The sequence below is a fragment of the Callithrix jacchus genome, chromosome 12 (genome assembly GCF_049354715.1).
Source record: "Callithrix jacchus isolate 240 chromosome 12, calJac240_pri, whole genome shotgun sequence".
NCBI classification, from domain to species: Eukaryota; Metazoa; Chordata; class Mammalia; order Primates; family Cebidae; genus Callithrix; species Callithrix jacchus.
In genome coordinates this window covers 36,477,327-36,502,457 of record NC_133513.1, presented here as the reverse complement: position 1 = coordinate 36,502,457, position 25,131 = coordinate 36,477,327, and the positions used below count along the sequence as shown (strand labels likewise).

At 47.2% G+C, this 25,131-nt stretch overlaps 1 long non-coding RNA gene across 1 annotated transcript; it reads right to left on the bottom strand.

Moving 5' to 3' along the window:
• Nucleotides 1-22,657: 22,657 nt before the first annotated feature.
• On the bottom strand, nt 22,658-24,904 carry LOC118146246 (uncharacterized). Its single transcript, XR_004731850.3, has 2 exons — nt 24,655-24,904; nt 22,658-24,181 (listed from the first exon to the last, which is right to left on the bottom strand). It is a non-coding gene; the product is annotated as an uncharacterized LOC118146246 (long non-coding RNA).
• Nucleotides 24,905-25,131: the final 227 nt, after the last annotated feature.

The window sequence follows — 25,131 nt, the reverse complement described above, 5'->3', positions numbered from 1 at the left end:
GCCCATTCAAAAATGGGCAAAGGATATGAACAGACACTTTACAAAAGAAGACATACATGAAGCCAACAAACATATGAAAAAATGCTCAGCATCACTGGTCATCAGAGAAATGCAAATCAAAACTACATTGAGATACCATGTCACGCCAGTTAGAATGGCGATCATTGAAAAATCTGGAGACAACAGATGCTGGAGAGGATGTGGAGAAAAAGGAACACTTTTACACTGCTGATGGGAGTGTAAATTTGTTCAGCCATTGTGGAAGAGAGTGTGGCGATTCCTCAAGGACCTAGAAATAGAAATTCCATTTGACCCAGCAATCCCACTACTGGGTATATATCCAAAGGACTATAAATCGTTCTACTATAAGGACACATCCACATGAATGTTCATTGCAGCACTGTTTACAATGGCACAGAACTGGAACCAACCCAAATGCCCATCGATGATAGACTGGGCTAGGAAAATGTGGCACTTATACACCATGGAATATTATGCAGCCATCAAAAACAATGAGTTCATGTCCTTTGTAGGGACATGGATGAATCTGGAGAATATCATTCTCAGCAAACTGACACAAGAACAGAAAATGAAACACCACATGTTCTCACTCATAGGCGGGTGATGAACAATGAGAACACATGGACACAGGGAGTGGAACACTACACACTGGGATCTATTGGGGGGAATAGGGGAGGGACAGCGGGGGGGAGTTGGGGAGGGATAGCATGGGGAGAAATGCCAGATGTGGGTGAAGGGGAGGAAGGCAGCAAATCACACTGCCACGTGTGTACCTATGCAACTATCTTGCATGTTCTTCACATGTATCCCAAAACCTAAAATGCAATAAAAAAATCTATTTAAAAAAATTTTTAATTAAAGCTATCAAAGTTCTTTTCTCACCTCTTATGTCACCTTTGATCTGTTTAGTAATCTCCTGCTTCTTAGGTTAATTTTGATGATTATTTTAGTCTGTTCAGACTGCTTTGTCAAAATTTCATTAAGTGGGTAGCTTATAAACAATAGGAATTTGTTTCTCGCAGCTCTGGAGGCTGGAAAGTCCAAGATTAAGGAATCAGCAGATTTGGAGTCTGGTGAGGGCCTGCCTTCTGGTTCACAGGCAGCACCTTTTTGCTGTGCCCTCACATGATGACAGGGGTAAGGAATCTCTCTTGGGCCTCTTCTATAACCCCATTCATGAAAGCTACACTCCCATGACCTAGTCATCCCCTAAAGGCCTCACCTCCAAATACCATCACTTTGGAGTTAGGACTTCAATGTATAAATTTGGGAAGGGACACAAACATTCAGATCATAGCAGTGGTTTGCATTTTTCCTAGAAAATTATCTATTTCTTATATATTTTATATTCATATTTGATGTCATTGTGTTACATATTATACTACTTAAAATTTTTAATATCTCTGTTATATCTGTGGTTAGTTTTGCCTTCTCTCCTTTTCCTTAATTAATCTTGTTAGGTATTTGCAAATTTAATTGGTCTTTTGAAAGAATCAGCTTTTGTATATTTTATTTATCTTTTATCAAAACTGTTTTGGCTTTATTTATCACTGCTACTATTTAATGTCATTAATTCTAAATTTCATCTTTATCAAGTTGAAGGAGAAAAAGCCTGAAAGCCAAAGAATGCAAGGTCACGTTAAAGTGTCCTCAGAGGAGTGAAGGCTGCAGATCATTTCAGTTCTGCCGGATCCATCCCAGTTTCTTCTTTGCATTCTTTGCTTCTTGCTTTGCATTTCGTAGCGAGTGCGAGAACATCCAGGCAGAAGGCTATTTTACTCAAAATCCGGTGCTACAAACAAGAATATTGCACACACTTGTCTCATGGAAAGAGCTTGTGACTTAAGCCCTCTCAACTCAAGCATTGTATAGAATGCTAGAGACACCACAGGTACATTTTGGAGTTTGAAATTAATCAAAAGAGCAATAAAAACATCTCGACCTTTTTGAAGCACTTTGCAAAATATACAAGTGTAAATGTTCTGCTAATGGCCTCCAAACTCCTAAAAGCTAGACAGTGATTTTGTTCTCCCAATTTCCTGAAACCATTGTACCCACTGGATTGGACAACTTCAGCTGGTGGCCATGTGTGCTATAAGAATCATCCATTTTAGACATTTTAGTTTCCTGGAGAATATTTCTCTGGTTTAAGCAAAAAAAATTTCTTCTATCTTTCTGTCATAACAGTTATTTCCATAGTAAACTCTATAGGCCTCTTTGTAAATTTGGAGTCTGAGCAAAGAGGAAAGAGATATTTCCCCTCTTTTCAGAGTAGAAGTGTATGAGCACCTTACAGGCACAAAGAGCTCTCAAGACTCTCACTGTCATGCTACTTGGTTTCCAATTCTTTGCTTTCAATAAAATTGAAGGAAAACCTAGTGAAATTGTCAGCTGATAAATCACTGAAAATAATATTTGATGGTAGATTACTCTTTGATTTTTGGCAAATAGCTAGGAAAGAGTTCAAAGTACTTAGGGACATGTCTACAACAAAACTCCATTCTTATCTACTTATGTAAGAAGATAAAGGTTCTCAGGCTTAGATGTATAGAAACTGAAAATAAGTAATATTCATCTCTGTATGCATGAACCAATCTATAAAAATGTCCCATATATCTCCTTTAACACTAAATAAGTAAATTTACCATAAAATATTTTCTTTCATGTACTTTCTCCAAATTTATAATATATTCATGGCATTTTCACCAATTGGATACTAATAATAATCATAAAAATTTAACTAACAATAAATATTCTTAACAGTTCTAAGAGCCTTGTAGTAATATGAACTACTTTGAAAAATCTATTTTCATTTATATACATATTTTTGCCATATACATATTATTGCTACAGGGAAGTTTGATAAAGAAATCCAGCACTTTGGGAGGCGAAGGCAGGAGCCTAAGGTCAGGAGTTTGAGACCAGCCTGGCCAACATGGGGAAACCCCATCTCTACTAAAAACATACAAAAATTAGCCAGGCGTGGTGGTGCACACCTGTAATCCCAGCTACTCAGGAGGCTGAGGCAGGCAAATCACGTGAACCCAGAAAGCAGAGGTTGGAGTGAGCCAAGATTTTGCCATTACACTCCAGCCTGGACAACAGAGCAAGACTCCATCTCAAAAAACAAATCAATAAAAGACTTTCAGCCATTAAAAATATATTAGGATAAAATTCAAAGAGGGAGGTGGAAAATGGAAATACAATATAAGGAGAAAAAGGAACAGTGTTAAGTTTCCAGCTATTAAAGAGTTAAGTTTACACACACACACACACACACACACACGCATGTACACACACACACATATATGTATTCATACACGTATCTTTTTTAGAGACAGAGTCTCCCTCTGTCACCCAGGTTGGAGTGCAATGGCATGATCTTGGCTCACTGCAGCCTCTGCCTCCCAGATTCAAGTGATTCTCCTGCCTCAGCCTCCCAAGTAGTTGGGACTACAGGCACACACCACCACAGCAGGCTAATTTTTGTATTTTTAGTGGAGATGGGGTTTCACCATGTTGGACAAGCTGGTGTTGAACTCCTGACCTTGTCAAGTGATCCACCTGCCTCGGCCTCCCACCGTGCTGGGATTACAGGCTTGAGCCACCATGCCAGCCTCAAATATATTTTTAAATAGGTGATAATGAGTATCAAATCGCAAGGTACTTAAATTCTATTAAATACATTTTTAAAAGAGTGTTATAATATGTTTACTTTAAATGACTAATACATATACAAATTACGTCCCTTGCAATTATAAAATATAAGATAAAATAATTAAAATTTCATCTTTAAAATGTGCATCATTTTCAAAATTCCTGGGGAATATGCAAAAGTGTTAAGTCTGAAGGCCACAGCTTGGAGGGCACCTCAGGCCTCTGATCTCCACTTCCCCAGCTGCCTCTCTGGATCACACTTTTAGCCCATTTTCCTTGGACTACAGCACAACCCCTCAGGGCGTCTCCTTGGCTGGAAAGACCTGAGCGCTCTGCCTGGGAAACTCCTACAAACAATTCTGGTCACGTGGCCCCTTCTTCAAAATCTCTGTTGATGTCATCCCACCTGTGGCTTATTGCTGACAGGACTATGAGCTGAGTCAACTTAAATCAAGCCATTAACTCAAGCTGTAGCCATTAGTTTAAGATGAAGCCATCAGAGGGTATTGACTTGGATTTTACTCTATCTTGCTCAATAAAGAGCTCCACATTTAGATGGTCGAACACAGGAAGCAAACCAACTGCCCTTGGGCCATATCAAGCCTGCAGATGTGTTTGGCTTGAAATCAACATGCTTTTCAGAACCTGGCAGGAGCACACTGGGCCAGAGCTCCCACACAGCCATTCAACCCGGGTGCAGTCATCACTGTCCTTGCAGAGGAACAGCCCTGCCTGCTTCCCTAAGTGTGTATTACTGTCGGGCACCTGCAGGCAATTGTATGTGAGATCGGAAACAGAGTTTTCTCTGTGCTGTGTATTAACTACATGATGGTATCACTGTGTCGTAGCCAACTTAAAGCATCTAATGTTAAGGGCACAATAAAATAATATTGACGAGCAAATTTAAAACAAAAACACTCACATCCCATTTCTACCAGATCGTTGTCATCTCTGGTTCCTGTTTGACTCCCCATCCCATCCCCTGGCTCAGACTCCCTATGCCATCTCTAAGGCCTGGCTCTGCTTTGTTTGAACAGGGCCACAGGAAGTGTGGACAAAGGCAAAATCTCTGGAGGATTTATGCCATAAGCAGGTCATCCTCAGAAGGACCCAAACTACAGAAGACACAAGAGCAATTTGGAGGATCTTGCAGCTGGACTCCCACACATGAAGGGCCAGAGCAGGGCCCCTCTGCAGAGTGCAGGGCAGATGAGGCCTCTTCAGTACTGAGAGATCTGACTTGCATCTGGCTCCAGGTGTCTAGGGTCTGGAAGCTCGGTCATAGAATATGGGTGCCAGACAGGGCCTATTGGAAGCTGATGACCCAGAGGCCCCCCTTACTATTACAGGTCAACTCTGGATGGGGTTATTTCAAGGATCAGTTGTACCATGCCCAAAATAATGAAACCAACGCACTTCTGATCAAGCTCTCATGTGCTTTGGGAATCTCAGCCAGCAGGCCACTCCTGCTTTCCACCCCGCTTGATTGAAATTACAAAGACAAAGGATGATCTTGCCCATCCATGCTCACAGCAGCATTGACAACAGTAGCCAAAATATGGAAGCAACCAAGAGTCAACACAGATGCTTATCACAGAGAAGCAAAATGTGGCATATCCCCACAATGGAATATGATTCAGCCTCAAAAAGGAAATTCTGACACGTGCTACCACATGGATGAACCTTGAGACCATGACACTTAGTGAAATAAGCCCATCACAGAAGGACAGAGACAGGGCCAGGCACAGTGGCTCATGCCTGTAATCTCATCACTTTTGGAGGCCAAGGCAGTTGCATCTCCTGAGGTCAGGAGTTTGAGATCAGCCTGGCCAACATGCCAAAACCCTGTCTCTACGAAAAATACAAAAGTTAGCCAGGTATGGTGGTGCATGCCTGTAGTCCCAGCTACACAGGAGGCTGAGGCAGGAGAATCACTTGAACTCAGGAGGCAGAGGTTGTAGTGAGCCAAGATAATGCTATTGCACTCCAGCCTGGACAACAGACCAAGATTCTGTCTCAAAAACAACAAAGAAGAAGAAGAAGAAAAAGAAGAAGAACAGAGACGGCATGATTCCACTTACAAGGTCCTGAAAATACTCAACGCCATAGAGACAGAAAGTAGAATAGCACTGTTACTGTTTTGCAAGCCAAAAACGAAAAGGACTCTGTGGATGGATGGTGATCATGTTTGCACAACATTATGAATGTATTTAATACCTCTGAACTCACACATAAAAATGGTTAGGATTGTAAATTTTGTCTGATATATATTTTACCACAATAAAAAAATTGGGAAAAAGACAAAGATTATCAAATTGAGGGAAACAACGTTCAACTTCATTTAGTAGCAAAGAAAATTAAGTCTAGTGTGATTCAGAGGAGAGAAATAGACCCAAAGAGTGGAATTTAGAGGGACTCTGAGATCAGCTCAACAGAGAGTGTTCCGACATTCACTCGTCGAGCAGATCCAAACCGAACACCTCTGTGTGCCAGGCACTGGAGACGCAGTGGGAACGGAACAGAAGACCCTGCGGGGGCTGGGGGAGACAGCCAGACTGCCTCGCCGAGGCCCACTGCCCGTTATGCAGGAAGAACCTGGATGCCTGTCTCAGGAGAGTGCTGTGCAGTGAGTTCCAGATTTACCAGCAGGTGAGCTAGGTCCAATGTGAGGCTGCTGTGAACCCAAGGGGTAGTGGATGACAGTGTTTGTGCTTCTTAGGTACTCACGGCTCCACTCTCAAAAGAGGGAAAACATCTTTCACCCTGCCCTTTGCTCAGCCACCTAAATTTATGTGGAGGACTATAGTGTTTATGACAGAAATGATCATCTGTCAGAAAGTAACAAGCCATACTGTATCAGGTTCCCTGACCCTGCATGGAGAAGGGCACACCAGCTCTGGACACTCCTGCCAGAAGCGTGCGACCTCATCACGAGAAAACTGCAGACCCACCCAGACTGAGACATTCTGCCTAGTAACTGGCAGCATCCTTCCAAGTCTCGAGGGCATGAAAGAAAAGGGAGAAAAGGAGGACTGTTACGGACTGGAGAAAGCTGAGGAGACACAAGGGGTGCGTGCAAGGTGGGATCCTGGAAGAGAAAAGGATCGCAGTGTGAAAAGCACTGGAATCTGATAAAGGCTGCCGTTCATTCAGTGATACTGCACTGTTATCTCTTGGTTTCCATCAACGTGCTGGGGGTCTCTAAGATGTACATACTTTATTGGTGAAAACTCTCTGTACTTTCTTTGCAATTTTCCTGTAAGTCTAAAATTATTTCTAAATAAAAAGCTTTTTAAAAGCTCCCACCCCTGGCCTGGCTTGCACCTGTAATCCCAGCTTTTCAGGAGGCTGAGGCAGGAGGATTGCTTGAGCCCAAGAGTTGGCAGCCAGCATGGACAACCTGGTGATACCCCATCTCTACAAAAAAATACAAAAGTTATTCCTGTGTAGTGGTGCACACCTGTAGTCCCAGCTACTCAGGAGACTGAGAGGTAGGAAGATTGCTCGAGCCCAGGAAGCAGTGGTTACAGGGAGCTGAGATTGTGCCACTGCACTCCAGTCTGAGCACCAGAGCAAGGCCCTGTCTCAACATAAAGAAAAAAATAAAAGAAAAACCAAAATTCCCACCCTAAGCCCGGTCCCAGGGGCCCCAACCACCAGGCCAGATATCTGCACTGAGGTCCACAGTGCTCTTCTGCAGGTCACTAAATGGTCTCCGCACAACCCTTGTCACTTAGAAGGTGTGTGCGTGGCTGGGGGGGTATCAGCTGATGCCCCCTGGGTCTCTCTGCTCCTCTGTCTGCTCCCCACTTCAGCTGAAACCCATCCCATGCCTCCCCCTTCAGTGCTGCCTGCACACATCCCCCCAGCAACCCTCCTCTGCGTGGACATGGGTGGGAACCATATGTCTTGTGACCTAGGCTCCTGAAGATACTAAGGAAATGTGAATCCAAGTAGATTTTAAAAGGGCTGAGGAGAGAGGCATCAATACTGCCAGAGTGACCTTTCCCAAAGGCCAACCTGACCGAGCCCTCTGTTGGTTCCAGTGCCTTTACTCTGCCCACCTCTTGACAGAGCACACAAATGCCTGGTGTGATGTCCATACCCTCATCCAGCCTGGCCCTGAACCTGGTGTCTCTGGACCAGTAATTCTCCTGGCCAGATAACAGGCATTGAGCCACCTGTGGACCCCATCCCCCTGAGACCTCAGGCTCCTTGCTTGCTCCCTTGCCTCGTGGCTGAGACTCCTCCAGTGCTCTTGCCGCCTTTGCCCCCAAGCCCTGCCTCTAATAAACGGGTGAAACCACTGGGATTCCTGCCTGAAGGAAGATGCCGGTTTCCCTAGTTCTTTCCTTCTCTCTCACAGCTGAGAGTGACCGAAGAGAAGTCCTGCTTAATCACTTCCAGGCTGGGGGATAAAGGGCGACTTACTTTGGATCCAATGATGCTGTGTAAATCCACAGAGCAGCCAACAGCATTATCAACAGAAAGGCTGCACATCTTGCCTGCAATGGCTGCACGTAACTTAATTTTACATACAAAACTGTGATTCAAAACTTGAGTCAGGAGCCACTTCAGTCATTCTCAACTCTTAAGAGCTTGTTTCTTTCCACCTCCTATCCCATTAGCCTCCCACTCCAGCTAAGTGTTTTTTTCCCAGAACTCATTAAATCTTTCTTCCACTTTCATTTATCTCCTCAGTTTTCCCCACAGCCCTTCTTGCCGGGTTTAGTACTTTTGTTTTCTTTTCACCAGCCTCTCCATGATGGCAAGCAGTGTTCTTTCCAGAATTCCTAGCTCTTGTCCCCACTTTCAGTTCTCCCCTGTGAAGAAAACTGGCTCTTCCGCCCTGATGGCACCATTTGCTGGCTTTGGATATGTTTAGTCTTTTAATCTTCTGAAGTTTGGAAAAGGGATTGCACATTTCCCTCTGCATGTTTTGTGAGAAGACTACATTTCGTAGCAGCTCAGGCACTGCTGTGTGGCTTTTTTGCAATTGTTTATCTGTCTGTTTGCCTGCTCCTTGGATTGCTTAGTAGGACCCCTGCCAACATGCTTGACAAAGAGCTGTACAGCTGCCCTGCCACCTATCCCTGGTCCATGCTGGGATCACGGGAAGGCAGCTCACAGTCTCATCCCTCTCCCCTTCACATGTACACATCCCTCCAAGTCACTCCCACATTCTGTGAGCCCCATGCAAGATCCAGTTGCATCTGGCTTGACCCTGTTTGATAGCAACCATTTCCTCCCATGGACCAATCAGTCCTTCTGTGTAGATGTGGCACTTTCAAGCTTCCATGATAACTTGAACATGTAGATTTTTATCTTCAAAACTGGTCTTAGGAACCTTCTGCCATATGCTATATCCCCAGAGACAGAGTAATGGGGTCTGTGGTTGCAGCTGCTGCAGTGCTGTGTGTTGAAGAGATGCTGCAATTCCTGCCCTGCAGAGCGTCATGATTCACCTTCGCTCTCCTGTGTGAACAGATACAGATTGAGCACACTGCCGGGAATCAGAAGAAAGACCTGGTGCTAGTCCCAAATCCTTGTACTTACCAGGCCAGTCCCATATTCTAGTACTTACCAGGTTAGTCCCATATCCTAGTACTTAACAAGCTACTCCCATATCCTAGTATTTACCAGGCTAGTCCCATATCCTACTACTTACCCAGCTAGTCCCACATCCTAGTACTTACCCAGCTAGTCCCACATCCTAGTACTTACCAGGCTAGTCCCACATTCTAGTACTTACCTGGCTAGTCCACATCTTAGTACTTACCCAGCTAGTCCCATATCCTAGTACTTACCTGGCTAGTCCCGTATCCTAGTACTTACCTGGCTAATTCACATCCTAGTACTTACCCAAATAGTCCCATATCTTAGTACTTACCTAGCTAGTCCCATGTCCTAGTACTTACCTGGCTAGTCCCATATTTTAATACTTACCCGGCTAGTCCCAAATCCTAGTAGATACCAGGCTGGTCTCGTATCCTAGTTCTTACCTGGCTAGTCCCTTATCCTAGTACTTACCTGGCTAGTCCCATATCCTTGAACTTACTTAGTGCACAGAACATCACTTTCTTAATTTTTTCAAACAGGATGACAATATCTCCCATGCTTAATTCACAAGACTAATGAGAATCATATGAGATCATGTATGTCAGAAAAATATTGCTGAAAATACTCTTCATTCAATTATGTTGTGAACCTGAAAATGCTCTTAAAAAATAATAAAATCTATTTTTTTTTCAAGTGGCCATTGGAGAAGTTAGCCACTTTTCTTTCCCAGTCTCTGAACTGATTCAGTGCAGAAAGCTTGGGAAGTCTGGAATGACCTGTGGTGCGGCCCTCAGTGTGTCCCTCCACCAGGCAGGAAGGGACTCCCCACACCCCACTAGAGCTACAGGCTGCTGCCTTTCTGCCTGATGATGACCTAAAAACTGAGGACATTTGGGGCATAGACTGCACTGAAGAAATGCTGGTTAATGAGAAACACAAATGTAAACACCATAAATTAGAGTGCCCTCTCTACGTGGTTAAGTGGAGTCAGGAGTCCAGGCCAGAGCCAGATGAGGCCTGGCCGGGGGAGGGGAAATTCTCACAGCAGGGACAGTGACCACATAGAGGGAGGGGGGCATCCCAGCACAGGCAGGGCCACCACCCACTGTGGCCATAACTGAGTGAGGTCAGTCTCAGAAAAATGTGGATGTCTATACAATAGGCTCAGCAGACTTTATTCACTGGAGAAATAATTTCTTCATAATCAGGATAATTTTATCCATCACCTCTTAAGGGTAAGATATGAATGGTTTCCTTGTGCCACTAGAGGAAATTCTGCTCAGAAACTAAGTACTTGTTAGGGAAACTGTTTGATTAAGTATTCTGGGTGAATATAATACTGATCTCAAGCAACTATAGCTGAAGTCATCCCAAGTACAATGGTCATTGTACACACAAGAATCAGGGGCATATTTTATTTCTAGGTAAAAACTATTTTTAAGGTACTTCATAAATCACCGGCAAGGTCAACCACACTAAACATTCCAGAACACACAGGGGAAATCTTCGTGGGCGTGCCTAGACCTCTGGGCTGCAGTGATGCATTGTTCTGAGGCTTCCTGCATGGAGCTGTCCCCGTCGTCAGCAAGTCTGCTGGGCCCACAGCAGTGCCTGCGGGAGGCTCACTGTGACCTGGCTGCACAGGTGCAGCAGACACTATGGTCTACACTGCCAGTCTCCCCACAGTGCAGTGATCACCACGTGGCACACCTACTGCAGGCCCGCTGTCTTCATGCAGCAAATAAGACCACAGCAGCCCACAGAGCCGTGGAGAACGTTAAATGGAATAATAAAGGCGGCGTGCTTTGCACCCAGCCTGTCATTCAGCCAGTGTTCAGCATTCACTGATAGGGATGACCACTGTTTATCCCGGGCCACGCTGATCAATGAGAAACACATTTACCCAGGTGCATTTAGTGGTAGGCTCAATCCCGAGCCTACTGCTTAATACACATGAATGCATGCATAAGTAATGAATCACAAATGAGCGACGAGTTCCCTATTTTTATAGATGAGGATAGCAAGAATCAGAAAAACTATATTGTGCAAACCTCCTGTGACAGAGGTGGCCAAAGCAATATAATGAAAATCATTACTAGAACTCACAATTTCCTAACCAGGAAAGCAGGTGAAATGGGAGACCAGTAAGTGGCAGGAGGCCTTCATGCTTTTCTGTCCTCCCACTTTCTAGGTGTGAGAATACAGATGTGGATGGCTGGAGGTCCAGCAGCCACCACAGACTCTAAGCTGACCTTGAGGACAGAAGTTGCATGCTAAGGCTGGCAAAATATAAAGAGAGGTGATGTCAGAGTCCCTCATAACTGTGGGGCCACTCTGTCATCCCTAGGCACACATCACACTTTTCACTAATAGAAGAAGGAGCATGTCCATCTGATTCTAGTCATTGTTATTTTTGGTCTTCGTTACTAGAAGCCGGATACATTTCTAACTGAAAAACAAATATTCTAGGCTGGGCGTGGTGGCTCATGCCTATAATCCCAGCACTTTGGCAGGCTGAGGTGAGAGGATCACTTGAGGCCAGGAGTTTGAGACCAGCTTGGCCAGCATGGTAAAACCCCCATCTCTACTCGAAATACAAAAATTGGCCAGGCATAGTGGCACATGCTTATAACCCCAGTTACTTGGGAGACTGAGGCAGGAGAATCATTTGAATCCAGGAGGTAGAGGTTGTAGTGAGCTGAGATCACACTACTGCACTCCCACCTGGGAGACAGAGTTAGACTCTGTCGCCAAAAAAAAAAAAAAAAAGTCCTTGTTCTCTAATGTATTAATTAGGATGTATAACCTTAGAAAGCCAGGAGCTTTCTTTGTCTTCATCCCTGGCTTCTGAACCTTGCCTGGCTTAGAGACACTTCTCACTCATCAGGAATTAAAGAACCATGTCGTGGTTACTAAGCTACAGTTTTTGTTCATTATGTATCGTCAGCCTTCATGCTACATTCTGGCTCTTTCACCCAAATTGACAAGGTAGACATCTGTGAACTGACCTTTCCATTCCTGAGTTCCTGTGGTTGATTCTTCTCTCAGTTACACCACCACAAGGCTTAGCATAATTGCAGAGCCCTTGTATGTAAGAATGGATCCACTATCTTCACATATAAAGTCAAATTGGGGATAAGAAAATTATTTCTCTGAAAACTGAGACATCGCCCTACAGTCTGCTGCAACTTGCTGCTGGGAACGGGTCTGACACCCTCCTGAAAGCAATTTGTTCCTTTCTGAGTAGCATGTGCTCTCAGATTGAATGTTTCCATACCTCTTTTTAATCTGTCAATTAAATTACCTATTTTTAATCACTGATAAATTAATGGATATAGCTTTGCTTTTTAGGAAATTCACCTCATACATCATTATGTAAGTCCATCTCTAGACCAAACATGCTTTTCTCCCAGCTCAGGAAGATTTCCAAATTTCCGTCTTTGATTATTGCTTCTTTGCAGCTATTCTTCCTTCCTCCTGACAATAGGCCATGTTGTTCAAAGTCTGCTTCTCCTCTTACCAGCCTCCTTGACAATTGTATTTTTTCATTGCCTTTTTCTGTGGCTTCTAGGAGAGCGATTCGAGTTTGCCCGCCCACTAGAGTGTTTCTGGGCTTCAGTTCTTTCCTTTATGGTGACCGCGGAGTGCTGGGCTCTGCCATTGCAAGGGGGCATGTTTGATGCCTTTCCTCATGTGTGGGGTGCTGTTCACTGGGGCTTGTGCCTCAGCCCCTGCCTTTGCATTATCTGAGCTCCTCTAATAATCTCTATCCTTATCGCTCGCTGAGAACTTCAAATATGGATCTTTAAATTCTTTATTTCTTCCTAAAATTTTTTTTCAAACATTGTATTTTCAGCTATAGTCAGTGTATTCAGTTCAGAAGATGTTCATTGGTTCAATTGGTCCACGCTCTGTAAAAACCTTATTACAAAGATACACAGCACACTTTCACCCTCTTGCCACCCCAGGTCCCCTAGCTGAATGCCCCTTGAAGAGCTAGAGCCAGAAAGCACAGTGGGTTCATCCCCCGTCCTGATGTCAGTGCTTTGGAGACAGGCACTCCCTGGGTATGTGTGGTCCACTGGGCTGAGGAAGGCTGGTTCTCTGACCCGCTTAGGGTCAAGGTATGCCCTTGTGAATACGGGGAGGGGCTTAGTTTTGTTCCACCAAATAAGCTACACAGAAGAAAAAGCCGAGCCAGTCCTCCTTCCCCCCGCCAGCAGCATTGTACCTTTGGGGAATCACACTGTCAGGACTCAGTGGGACATGTCCACCTCCTTACCTCCCCAACATTGCAAGCCCAAGCTGGCAAGGCCCAGGCTTGGGACAGACAAATGGTAGTCCCTTCCATAAGGGAGGGTAAGGTACTCTCAGGGCTCTGCCCAGTGACAGCCACTGGGCCACCAGGCCCCTTCTCACCTACATACCTCTGGCCAACTGGGCCACTAACAATGAAAATGTCCTCAATTGTGCCCTGAGACTGTCTCATTGTTGTTAAAGATAATGGAAATCCCTCCCAAGGCTAACAATTGCTGACACTGTTCCTGTGCAGTTTTTTGTTGCTTTTTGGCTATTTTCTGTACTTTGATGTGTATTTTAGGAACAAGTTGGAAGAGAGATTACTCAGGGCTACAATAGTCACAGGTCACCGCTAGGCTCCTTCTCCTTGAATCCCCATAACACAGAGGCCAGAAGCTGGCATAGCAGATTCTCAGTAAAAAATAGACAAATGAATCATGAGTTTTGGCTGAGACATTTGGGACCAGAAACTGATCCAGATGCAGGCTGGGATGGATTTAGGGCAGGGGTTGGGATGCAACAAGTCACAGGGAGGAGGGGCCGTCAAAAGCCTCTGAAAACACAGACTGCACCTGAACTGGAGTTACGCAAGAGGTAACTCCAGCGTGCAAACCAGGCTGCCCAGAAAGAACAGGGCTGGATGGCAGGGCCTCAGCTGTGGGGGGCAGGAGCCCCGCCCCTGTGGAACGAATGCGGAGCCTCGGTGCATCCAGGAGTTCAGGGATAGTGCAGGAAAAGGTGGAGCTGAGTGTCTCCAGCTGCTGCCTGGGCCTCGGGGCACAGGAGAGACCCAGACTCTGCGGCCATGCCTCCAGAGCCTCTGGGCAACATCTCCACCTGTGAGCCTCTGCCCTCTGCATGCTGTCCACAGTGTGCAGGGACCCCAGACCCCCACTCTTAGTCTGACAGCAAGCCTGTTGCTGCGACGGCTGGTTCTATTTCCACACATGAAACTTTGCCCTAAACACCTCTCCCTCCCACCTCTCGACATTCACAGTGGGACAGGGAACTGGAGGGCCTCCCTGCCCCCCGTGTCTCCAAAAGGCAGGGCTTCTTGGGCCCAGGCCCCACTATCAGCAACCCCCCACCGCGCCTGCTGAGCAAGCGCCAGCACCGGGAGCCCGGGCACGCGTGCCAGCATGGCCGAGGACTCCACTGTCCCCCTATCACAGGGTGGGGTGATGGGGGACCAGAGCTGGGCTAGAGTAAGTGTCTGGGTCAACAGGGGAAACAAGTAAGGAGAGAGGAGAAAGAACGAGAAAGCCAGCACATCCGGCTCAGAAGCGCCTACCCCCCGCCCCCCTGCAAGCCCACGCCAGCCTCCCAACCTCACCCTGCCCGACACCCTCCTTCTTCCCTGGAAAGTGAGTCCTTGGCAGAAAAAAACTGCCACTGTTCCATGACTGGAAGGCACTAGCAAATATGCCACGGACTGCGGGCAGCCATCTCTCAGGGCCCTGGCCTTGGCCACGCTCGGTGTGACTGTCACCTTGTCCATCACAGCTGGGGTCTCCCAAACCTGCCCACCTGCCTGCTGCCTCAGTCAGGGCCGAGGGCGTCCACATGGGCTTCCAGAAAAGAATCATTTTCTCCTGGGGCATTGCCACTGCAGCTAGTTGTTCTCCAGCACATTCCACACAGGCCTTAGAGGGAGCTTAAATAGCCTGTCTACAGCAGCAGAGACTGTGGAAGCTCTGAAAGCCCCCAGCTCCACGCCGGGCATCTACACAGGGGAAGCTGAAGCCTCTGCAGAAGGCAGGAATATGGGCAGGTGGCAGTGCAGGTGGCAGCGTGGGGTGCAGTGCAGGGGATGCATCTGTACCCAGCCTCCAGTGTGGCGCCTCTCGTCCCTCCAAACTGCCCCTGCACGGCGGCCACAGGCTCTCTATGAGCTCGACACTAACACCACCTGCCATACACCCTGCTGAAGAAGCCCCGAACAGATGGGAAAAAAGTCATCTTACTTTTTAAAAACTGTGGGCCGGGCTCAGTGGCTCACGCCTGTAATCCCAGCACTTTGGGAGGCCCAGACGGTGATCACCTGAGATCAGGAGTTCAAGATCAGCCTGGTTAACATGATGAAATGCCGTCTCTACTAAAAGATACAAAAATTGGCCAGGCATGGTGGCACATGCCTGTAATCCCAGCTACTCGGGAGGCTGAGGCAGGAGAATTGCTTGAGCCTGGGAGGTGGAGGTTACAGTGAGCTGAGATGGAGCCACTGCACTCCAGCCTGAGCAACAGAGTGAGACTGCATCTGGAAAAAACAAAACAAAACAAAAACCTGTGGAACTGTCCCACCTATCAAAATAATTTTTGTTGTGGAGTTTAAGGGGGGCAGGGAGGGAATAGGGGAGAAGCAAACATTATGAATAGAAAGCAGAAAGAAATGTTTATTAGGAGAGAAAGGATTAGATCATGTTCCTCACATTAACATCACTAACAACGTTTAAGTCAATGTTAGGAAAGTGGCCGAGCCGAGCGTACACTGGGGCGTAATCCCAGGAACACAGGCAGGGATGGGTCTAGGGCAGGGGTTGGGCTGTAACAGGGAGGAGGGTCCATCAAAACCCTTTAAAGGCACAGACACCACCTGAACTGAGGCAAGAGGCAACTCCAGCGTGCAAACCAGGCTGCCCAGGAAGAACAGGGCTGGACGGTGGGGCCTCAGCTGTGGGAGGCAGGCGCCCCGCCCCGGTGGAGCGGATGTGGAGCCACCACCACGCATCCAGGGGTTCAGGGATAGTGCAGGTAAAGGCGAAGCTGAGGGTGAGGGGTGCTCCCAAGCCCTGACCTCCTGGCTGCCCTCCAGTCTCTGCGCCCCAACTGCGCTCTGTACTATGGAGCTCTCCTTTCCCGTAACACAGAGGTCAGCCCGCATCCCTGCTTGCTCCAGGTATTTTAATACAACCTCCAAACATTGGTTTCTCGTCGTCCGGCCCCCCTGCCTCTGGTCCTGCCCATTTTCTCCTCTTCTCCTATGGACCCCTTCAGTCCCAGCCCCTGCCCGGACTCTGCTCTGCTCTGTGCTTCTGTCCACCACCAGGGGCCGCCCTTCTCCTTCCGTCAGCTTCTGGCGAAATCCCACCCAGCCTTCAAGGGCCGCTTCAGTTCCGTCGTCCCCAGGAGCCAGAGTCTCAGCCAGAACTGTCCTCCAAAGGTCCACACTCCCTCTCGTAGGTGTTGATGCCCTCACTGAGCCTCCCTTTGAGACCCGAGCCCCTCGGGGCCAGCGGGCGTCTCCTCCTCTCTGTGTCTCTCAGCACCTCACACCATTCCCAACACTAGGACGCTCAGCAGTTCGGAGGGTGACTGAAAGTGAGGGTGATATGTGGCTCTGCGACTGTGTGGTCTGCCCCCGCAACACACACACTAATTTGCCACAGTTGAAGGAACATGCCTGAGTGTTTTCATGATAATGAGAGAAAAGACACGAATGAGGAGAAGGGAACGGGTTTTGGAGAAGTCGGGAGTATTGAAGTCATACTCACGGTGGCTCCTGGAGTCCAGGAAATCTTGAGGGGGCAGTTTAGTGGAAGACTTGATGACAAGCTCCTTCTCTTAAGAGTAACACAGCGGACCAAAATCGTGTGAAGCAACCCTCCCCACATGGCCATGAGCTTTATAGATGTCCTGAGGCAGGACAATGTGTTGCTCAAAGTCCCTCTCTACTTATTCAAAGACAGCTTCTTAGGAGGCCCACCAAGGGTAAAAGCTGAGTGTCCTGGCGGGCCTGAGGGAGGGAGGAACATTCCTGCCAGGACACTAAGGTGGCTGAGCTGGGCTGGATATAAGGAGAAGGGGCAGGGGAGAGGCCGCAGGCATCCCACCCTCCATAGAAGGTCACAGGGGCTTGCTTTATGTGGACTTTGGGAAACCAGTGTTGAGGGGGCTTCAGCAGGCAGAGAGGCAGACAGCAGCAAGGACTCACCAACCCGGTGCGGGCCTCATCACAGCCTGAAGAGCTCAGGTTTGGGCCAATACATCAACGCTCCCCACTGGTAGTAAGAGTTTCTGCTTTCATTCATGTATGCACAAATGCACACACGCTCACACACAAGCTTAGCTAGCATGAAAACCAAGCAGGTGCTTCCAGTGTTTATCTGGATCAAGTTGACTTGAGTTTAGATGGCAAGCAGTAGTTTAGAGCAGGGTGCTGGCCCCCGGGGCCCACAGAGGGCCTGAGTCTCAGTGGATCCTGATCCTCCCCCAGGACCCCCTTCTCCCTCCCCATGTACATCTATACATAGAGAGGGCTCCATGCCTGTTCGATTGGACCTCGTGAGTCCATCTGGAAGATTATTTAAAAGGGATGGAAGGATGATATACTAAGTAATGTAGAAAATGAAGTCTTGTTTACTTTAAAGATGGAGAAGACAGTTTGCCAATAAAACACAGCACTTCATTTCCCTGTAGAATTCTGTTATTAAAATTAATCTGCAATGAACTCCTGGCACCTCTCTCACAAGCCCTTCCAAAAGCTTTAAAAATAATAAAGCATGCTCAAGAAGAGCAGAGTGCATTCCAGCAAGACAGCTGGACCAAATTGCCTTCTCCTTGGCGGGGGGAGTGGGAAGGAAGGCAGCTGGCAGCTTCATAAATTAAGCACATTAAGGACAAAATTAGTGAAGGAATGTCATCCCTCCATCTCTTCAGAGATACCCACAAAGGCAGTCTAAACATGAACATGAACTCGCTCACAACTTCACTCTTGTACGCACAGGCTCCACAAAGACACACAAACGCAGAGCCACAAACACACATGCAGACTTGGGTACAATCTTGACATGGTACACATGCAAAATACACGTTTGCACACACTGACACAACATATACACACTTCAGCAGGGATAAAGACTGAAATACAAAAAAAAAAAAAGACTGAAAATATGCTACGTGAAAGAAGCCCAACCTCAAAGGCTGTGTATTACATGATTACATGAAATGTTCAAAATAGACAAATATGTAAAGACTAAAAACACGCTGGTGGTTGCCAGGGGCTATAGGGCAGGGAGGTGGGGAAGGGAAAGGGGAGGGACCGTTTCATGCCCAGGGGGTTCCCTTTCAGGTAGATGAAAATATTCTGGAACTAGACAGTGGTAATCGTTATACTGTGAATCCACCAACTACCACATAATGGCACAGTAGAAAATAGTAAGTGTTATGCTATATGCATTTTATTACAATTTTTTGAGAAAGAAAATTTAATCAAAAAATTGTTTAAATGTGGACTGGATCCCAAATCAAGGTCAAGTCCCTCCTATCACATGAGCTATTGGTAATGATGCCATTTTTACAGTTCGTTTCTTCCATGGTGGCGGCATACTGGCATTAAAGTACTTAATTTTATTTTTGTTGTTGTTGTTCTGTATTGGCAGAAGCAGGTATGCTAGCTGGGAACTATTGCTATGAAAGGTGTTGTGTAGACATTAATTCACCAGGGTGTGTGCAGTCTTGGTGCCTCTCCAATAATGATGGTGAAACCCAAGCTGATACAAGTACTTACAAGGAAGAAAATACAGAGTGCCCTGCCATTGCGTAAGTGTCAACGTCAGGTGCTGGGCCCATGCAGGTTTCTAAAAGTGGCCAGGAGGAAAAGGGGGTCAGAGCTTCACAGAGACCCACCTGGGCAGAGCAAATCTTTTACCTAATCCTCTGGCATGAAATGGTGAAAGGCTGATGCCTCCAGCCCTCATGAGCCCCGCAGATAATGAGGTCTTGTGGCCCCTTCTCCCCCTACACCCAGTTCTGAAGAATGCTCAGTGTCAAGCGGCACAAAGACCATGCCAGGATCCCCGTGGATTCTTCCCGGGAAAGCACCCAGAGGAGGTATGTGGTGGCCCAACCCTGCCCCGGCTGAGAAAGAGATGACGTTTTGCAACCCACACTATCCCCTCGTTTTAAAGTCAATAATTTTACAAAACCTTTCATTTAAAACATTGGAGCAGAGTGACTTTGAGAAATGAAATACATTTTGTAGGATGTAGGCATTGTCACACACAATTTGTGCCCTTCTCTGCCCACATCCCTACTCTCTTCTTGCCAAGAAGAGGAGCCTGGGGCACCTGTGGCCACTTCGGGTGAGGCTAAGTCAGAACAGAGAGGAGCTAAGACATGGGCAGGAGGAGGGCAAGAAGAGGCCGTGACTTTGCTGCCGTCCTTGAGAGCAGCTAGTGTGAGTCAAGCGTTGATTAATACAGATAAGGTCAAGCCTAGAATGCCAGTTCTATTAAACTCAAATCTTATTATCACATCTCACGTGGAGAGTACAGCCTCTCAAATAATGGTAGCTATGTGCATTGGGGTGACATCGGGGTTTTTCGGGCACTGGAGAAATTCTTTAGACAGGGAAATGAATGTGCTGAAGGCAGAACAACAGATGAGCGAGCTGGGCCGTCTCCTGAGAGCCCTGAGACAGGATACAATGCGGCTGTCATGCTAACTCACTCACATTCGGCCCCTTCAGAGGTTGGCCTGGCCCAGGCCCCAGCAGCAGGGTTACCCTTGGGCCACAGAGCCTGCAAAGATGGCCAGGGCTGCACATCTGGGGAGGGACATGGGCAGGCGAGGTGGAGCCCACCCAGTCCATCAGTGTATTGGTTTACACAAAAACTCTCTCTGTGTTTTAGATACCTAACACATTCTAACCAACAATTTAACTAACAATACAGCTTTCTGAGACCCTGCATGGAGAAGCCAGCCACATTGGGCCTGAACTTTTGTCCTAAAGAAACTGCAAAACAATAAATAGCTGTTGGTTCCCCATTGCGTGGTAATTTGTTATGAAGCAATAAAATCCCACACATTCACACCAGCACCCTTCCAACTGCCGCCCACTTCTGAGTCCATTCTGCAAACAGTTTCAATAACCGATATCCTTCCATGGCATTCAGTGACTCCTGCATTATATCCCTAGACTACTTCCCAAATGTCCTGCAAGTGCACTCACACACGCACCTTGACTCACACACACACACGCACTCATATCCAAATCACACACATTCACACACTCACACATGCACTCACATACAAATACACATTCACACACTCAAATGTAAATACACACATTCACACACACATGCACTCACAAATACATTCACACATGCACTCACAAATACACACACATTCACACACTCACACATGCGCTCACATACAAATACACATTCACACACACTCAAATGTAAATACACACATTCACACACATGCACTTACATACAAATACATTCACACATGCACTCACAAATACACATTCACACATGCACTCACATACAAATATACACACACACATGCTCTCACAAATACATTCACACACATGCACTCACAAATACACATTAACACACACATATGCATTCACAATTACAATGCACACACATGCACTCACAAATATTCACACACTCACATGCATTCACATACAAATACACAGTTCACACTCACAGGCACTCACAAATACATTGACACACACATGAACTCACAAATATATGCTCTCACATACAATTACACATTCACACACACATGCACTCACGTAAAAACACACACAAATTCACTCACACACATGCACTCACACACATACACACACATTCGTTCACACATGCACTCACATACAAATGCACACATTCACTCACACTTATACATGCACTCACAAATACACATTTACTCACATGCCCTAATACAAATACATTCACTCACACACATACACTCATACAAATACACATTCACACTTGCACACTCACATTCACTCACAGTCATACACATACACACTTGCATACATACACTCACAGTCATACATTCACTCACACATGCACAGTCACACACGTACTCACACACACAGGGACACACTCATACACATGCACTCAGTCTTACATTCACAAACACATTCACATGCACTCACACACACAGGCACACACCTAGGCACTCACCTTCACACACGCAGTCACACTCAGGCACTCGCACACAAGCACTCACGCTCACACACTCACTCACACAGGCACACACACACACACACTCGAAGAGCTCCCGAGGGGAGTCATGCTGTGGGACCGCCAGGACCCTCCGGCTGCGGGAGGAGCCAGTGCAGGAGTCACTCCTTTTAGTAAATAGATCGCTGTCCTGGGGAGGCCAGGGCCGTCCTGCAGAAGAAGCGAGTTCTGGGGAGGATGGAAGATGGGAGGGTTCCGTATAGTGGGTGGAACACAGAGCACTCTATAAGGGTGCGGGAGCAGGAGCGGGAGACTGGTGGGAGCCCAGGAGGTGGCAGTCAGGTTCCACGGAGTCTGAGCTCTTTCTCAGGAGGGTCAGGGCCTGGAGCTGGCAAGCGGTTCCCGCAGTGTGGATGTGCTGGAGAGCTCTGCGGGCCATGTGGAAAGGGGGCTGGGCCAAGGACGCTGGGGCAGACACCATCACCCAGGTCAGGGCTTGGCAGGGATGGCAGCAGGGGACTGCCAAGTAGAGCTGCTGCACAAGGGGCTCCTGTTGGGCAGAGCACAGGTAAGGGCAGCACAGCCCTGCCAAGGGACATAAGAGACTGCCCAGGTATCCCCCAAGAAGTCAGTTGAGAGAGCAAAAGAGCAGGCCCTTATCCCACCAGGATAAGTGCCCCTGGCAAAAACAAAACAAAACAAAATGTAAGGATGCAGTTTTCCCCTGTTGCCTTCATGTTCGCAGCTAATGACCCGTGAGACCCAGAGTGAGGCTGAGGGTGCCACGGAGGCAGCACGCCATGCAACTGTGGGGCCTGCAGGCAGCTCCAAGAAACCGAAACCCACTGGGGCTCAGCTCCTCTGGGAAGCAGCCAAGGGGGTCCCCTGTCCTGGCAGGACTGTGGCTACAACTCCCCCCACAGCCTTGCCCCCCTCCTCCTCACCCACTGTCACATATGCTCACTGCCCTGCCAAGCCCCCGGGACTCCCTTGTCATTTGGAGGTAACCAAGTCCTCATGCTGTGATCCAATCATTTCCCTCAGGGAGTAAGGGACTTCAGGAAGACCATGGACAGGTGCTATTACACAACTTCTTCACTGGAATTCTCTGGCCGTCCTTTCTCATTGTTTAAAATCAATAAGGAGGAGGTACTGTATTAGTCCGTTTTCACACTGCTGATAAAGACATACCCGAGACTGGGCAATTTAGAAAAGAAAGAGGTTTATTGGACTGACAGTTCCAGACAGCAGAGGAAGCCTCAAAATCATGGCGGAAGGCAAGGAGAAGCAAGTCACATCTTCCATGGATGGCAACAGGCAAAGAGGAAGAAATCCGGCAAGGAAATTCCGCTTATAATAGTATCAGATCTCATGAGACTTAATCACTATCACCAGAACAGCATGGGAAAGACCTCCCCTCATGATTCAATTTCTTCCCACCAGGTCCCTCCCACAACATGTGGGAATTCAAGATGAGATTTGGGTGGGAACAGAGCTAAACTCTATCAGGTACCAAGCATAAAACCCAGGGAGCAGCTGAGGGGCCACCAGGGGCAAGAATGAAAGGAGGGTGAAGGGCAAATCCAGGGCCCCAGGAGTGTGGGCCCCAGGCAGAGGCAGCCCCAAATGCAGGGAATAGGCTTTCTCCTCCTCCCAGCCCCTCTGCTTGCCACCAAAAGGCTGACTCTCTGAAAATCAAGCTCACAGTGACCCATGGGTGGGCAGGAAGCTTCCTGCAGGTTGAAAGCACAGAGGAGAGAAGAAGCCTCAGGAACATGAGCCAAGTGGGGCTGGGGGGTCTGGGGTCATGGCATGCAATTCACATGGCCAGGGTCCCACCTCCGTGTCAGAGTGCAGGGCAACCAAGTGGATTCTGGGTCAGGATGCTCCCTCACCACTCACCATTGCACACCCCTTCCACAAAGAGGCCTGTGGCTACCTGGATTCTCACCCAGCAGAAAGAATGTGGACTTCAGTGAGTGAAAGTCTTTTCCTCAGTCTGTCCAGGTAGACATATCACGGGTGGTCGAAGATGCTGATCAAAACAGAGCTTCCACCTCAGCCTTGACCAATGATGGAGGTTCTGATAACATTACTATGTATGGCACCATCACAGGCCAAAATTCATAGCAATGTTTTGTTGAATCTAATTTTTGTTACACTGCATATTTTTTGAAATAAATGTATATTTTCCTAGACACTGAGTTAATTCCATAGACACCTGTGGGTGCCAGCAGGGGTGCTATGAGCAGAAACCATTGGAGAGATGAAGGCTCCTGCTGCTGGGAAACTCGCCAGACAGAACCCACGTGCTATGTGTTGGGTGAGGGGAGTCCAGAAAGGTTTCACCCAGGAAAGGATGTTGAGCAGGGATCGGGAAGGAGAGGACCAGGTGGGATTTGCTGGGAAGATAAGAGAAAGGCAGTGCAGAAAGAGGAAATAACTCCTGCAAAGACCAAGATCTTAAAGAATTAAACTAAGGCAGTGCCAATATAAATAGAGGACAGGGGAAATACGAGACCCATTAAAGGAGAGTGAATTCCGAAAGCTGCCATAATAGGGGCTAAGGAGCTGAGGCATTCAGCATGACCCCTGTGAGGGAGCAAAAGGTGGCGTCACCAGCAAAGACTTCGAAGTGGCTGGAGGAGCAGGCTGCAGGAAGGAAGTGAGTTCCGTCTTGACTGTGTCTGCTGGACATTCCAAAGCTGCTGTCTGCTAGGTGAGTTCATCTGGAGACAAGGAAGCAGGGTCAGCGGTAAAAAGTAATGATAATAATTAATGAATTTAAGATATTTTTTACAATTCCTGGAGTGTGAGTTACTCAGAAAGAGCATCTGCAAAATTAGCAGAGAGCAGAGCCATGTGGAGCACACATTTCCTACAGAGTTTGTAGGGTAAACACACATAGGAGGTGGGTGCAGACAGAGAAGATGTGGTTGCAGAGACTGATGAAGAACAGACGTTGCAAGAAAGAGCAAGGGACACGTGGACCCGCAAGCATTACCACTGCAAGCTGTGAGCAAAGCACTTTCTGGGTACCACGTGCTTCGTCTGTAAGGCCTCTTCAGTCTTTCCAAAGTCTCTGTGCAGTTACTTGCTCTCTTCCCCATTTTATAGATGAGGAAAAGAAGTCTCAGAGCTGGTCAGCAATGAATCCAAAATCACACCACTCTTACCCCGTGGAGCTGCTGTTGGAACTTACCACAAAGCACATGCTCCTTCCACTCTGCTGGGCAGCACCGCCTTTGTCACAGAAGAACAGGAAGGTCACACCTTCAGATTCCAGAAAGAGAACAGGCGAGAGGCGTGAGTGTCACCTGCCTGCAGGTGCTTTGGGAAGTTGGAGCCAGGTTGCACAGACTAACTGAGGGGCTGGATGGGGAGCAACGTAGGCCAGGCCAGCTTCTCTTGCCAGAAAGAAGTTTAACCGTGACTTGAGACGGGCCTCACTCAGGCTCTGCAGTGAGGGCATTTTCACTTTCTCTTTTTTTTTTTTTTTTTTTTTCCTGTTAGTGTTTTAAGCTTGTGCCTGCTCATAATCTGTGGGGGAAAGAGTCAAAGAAGGAAACATGGAGGACTCAGGAAAGTAAGAAGTTAAATAAAGGAAAGAACAAAGTACTCAAGAGGAAAGAGGTGAAGGTGTCAAGATGGAGAAGGAGGAATTATCCGCAGACGAGAG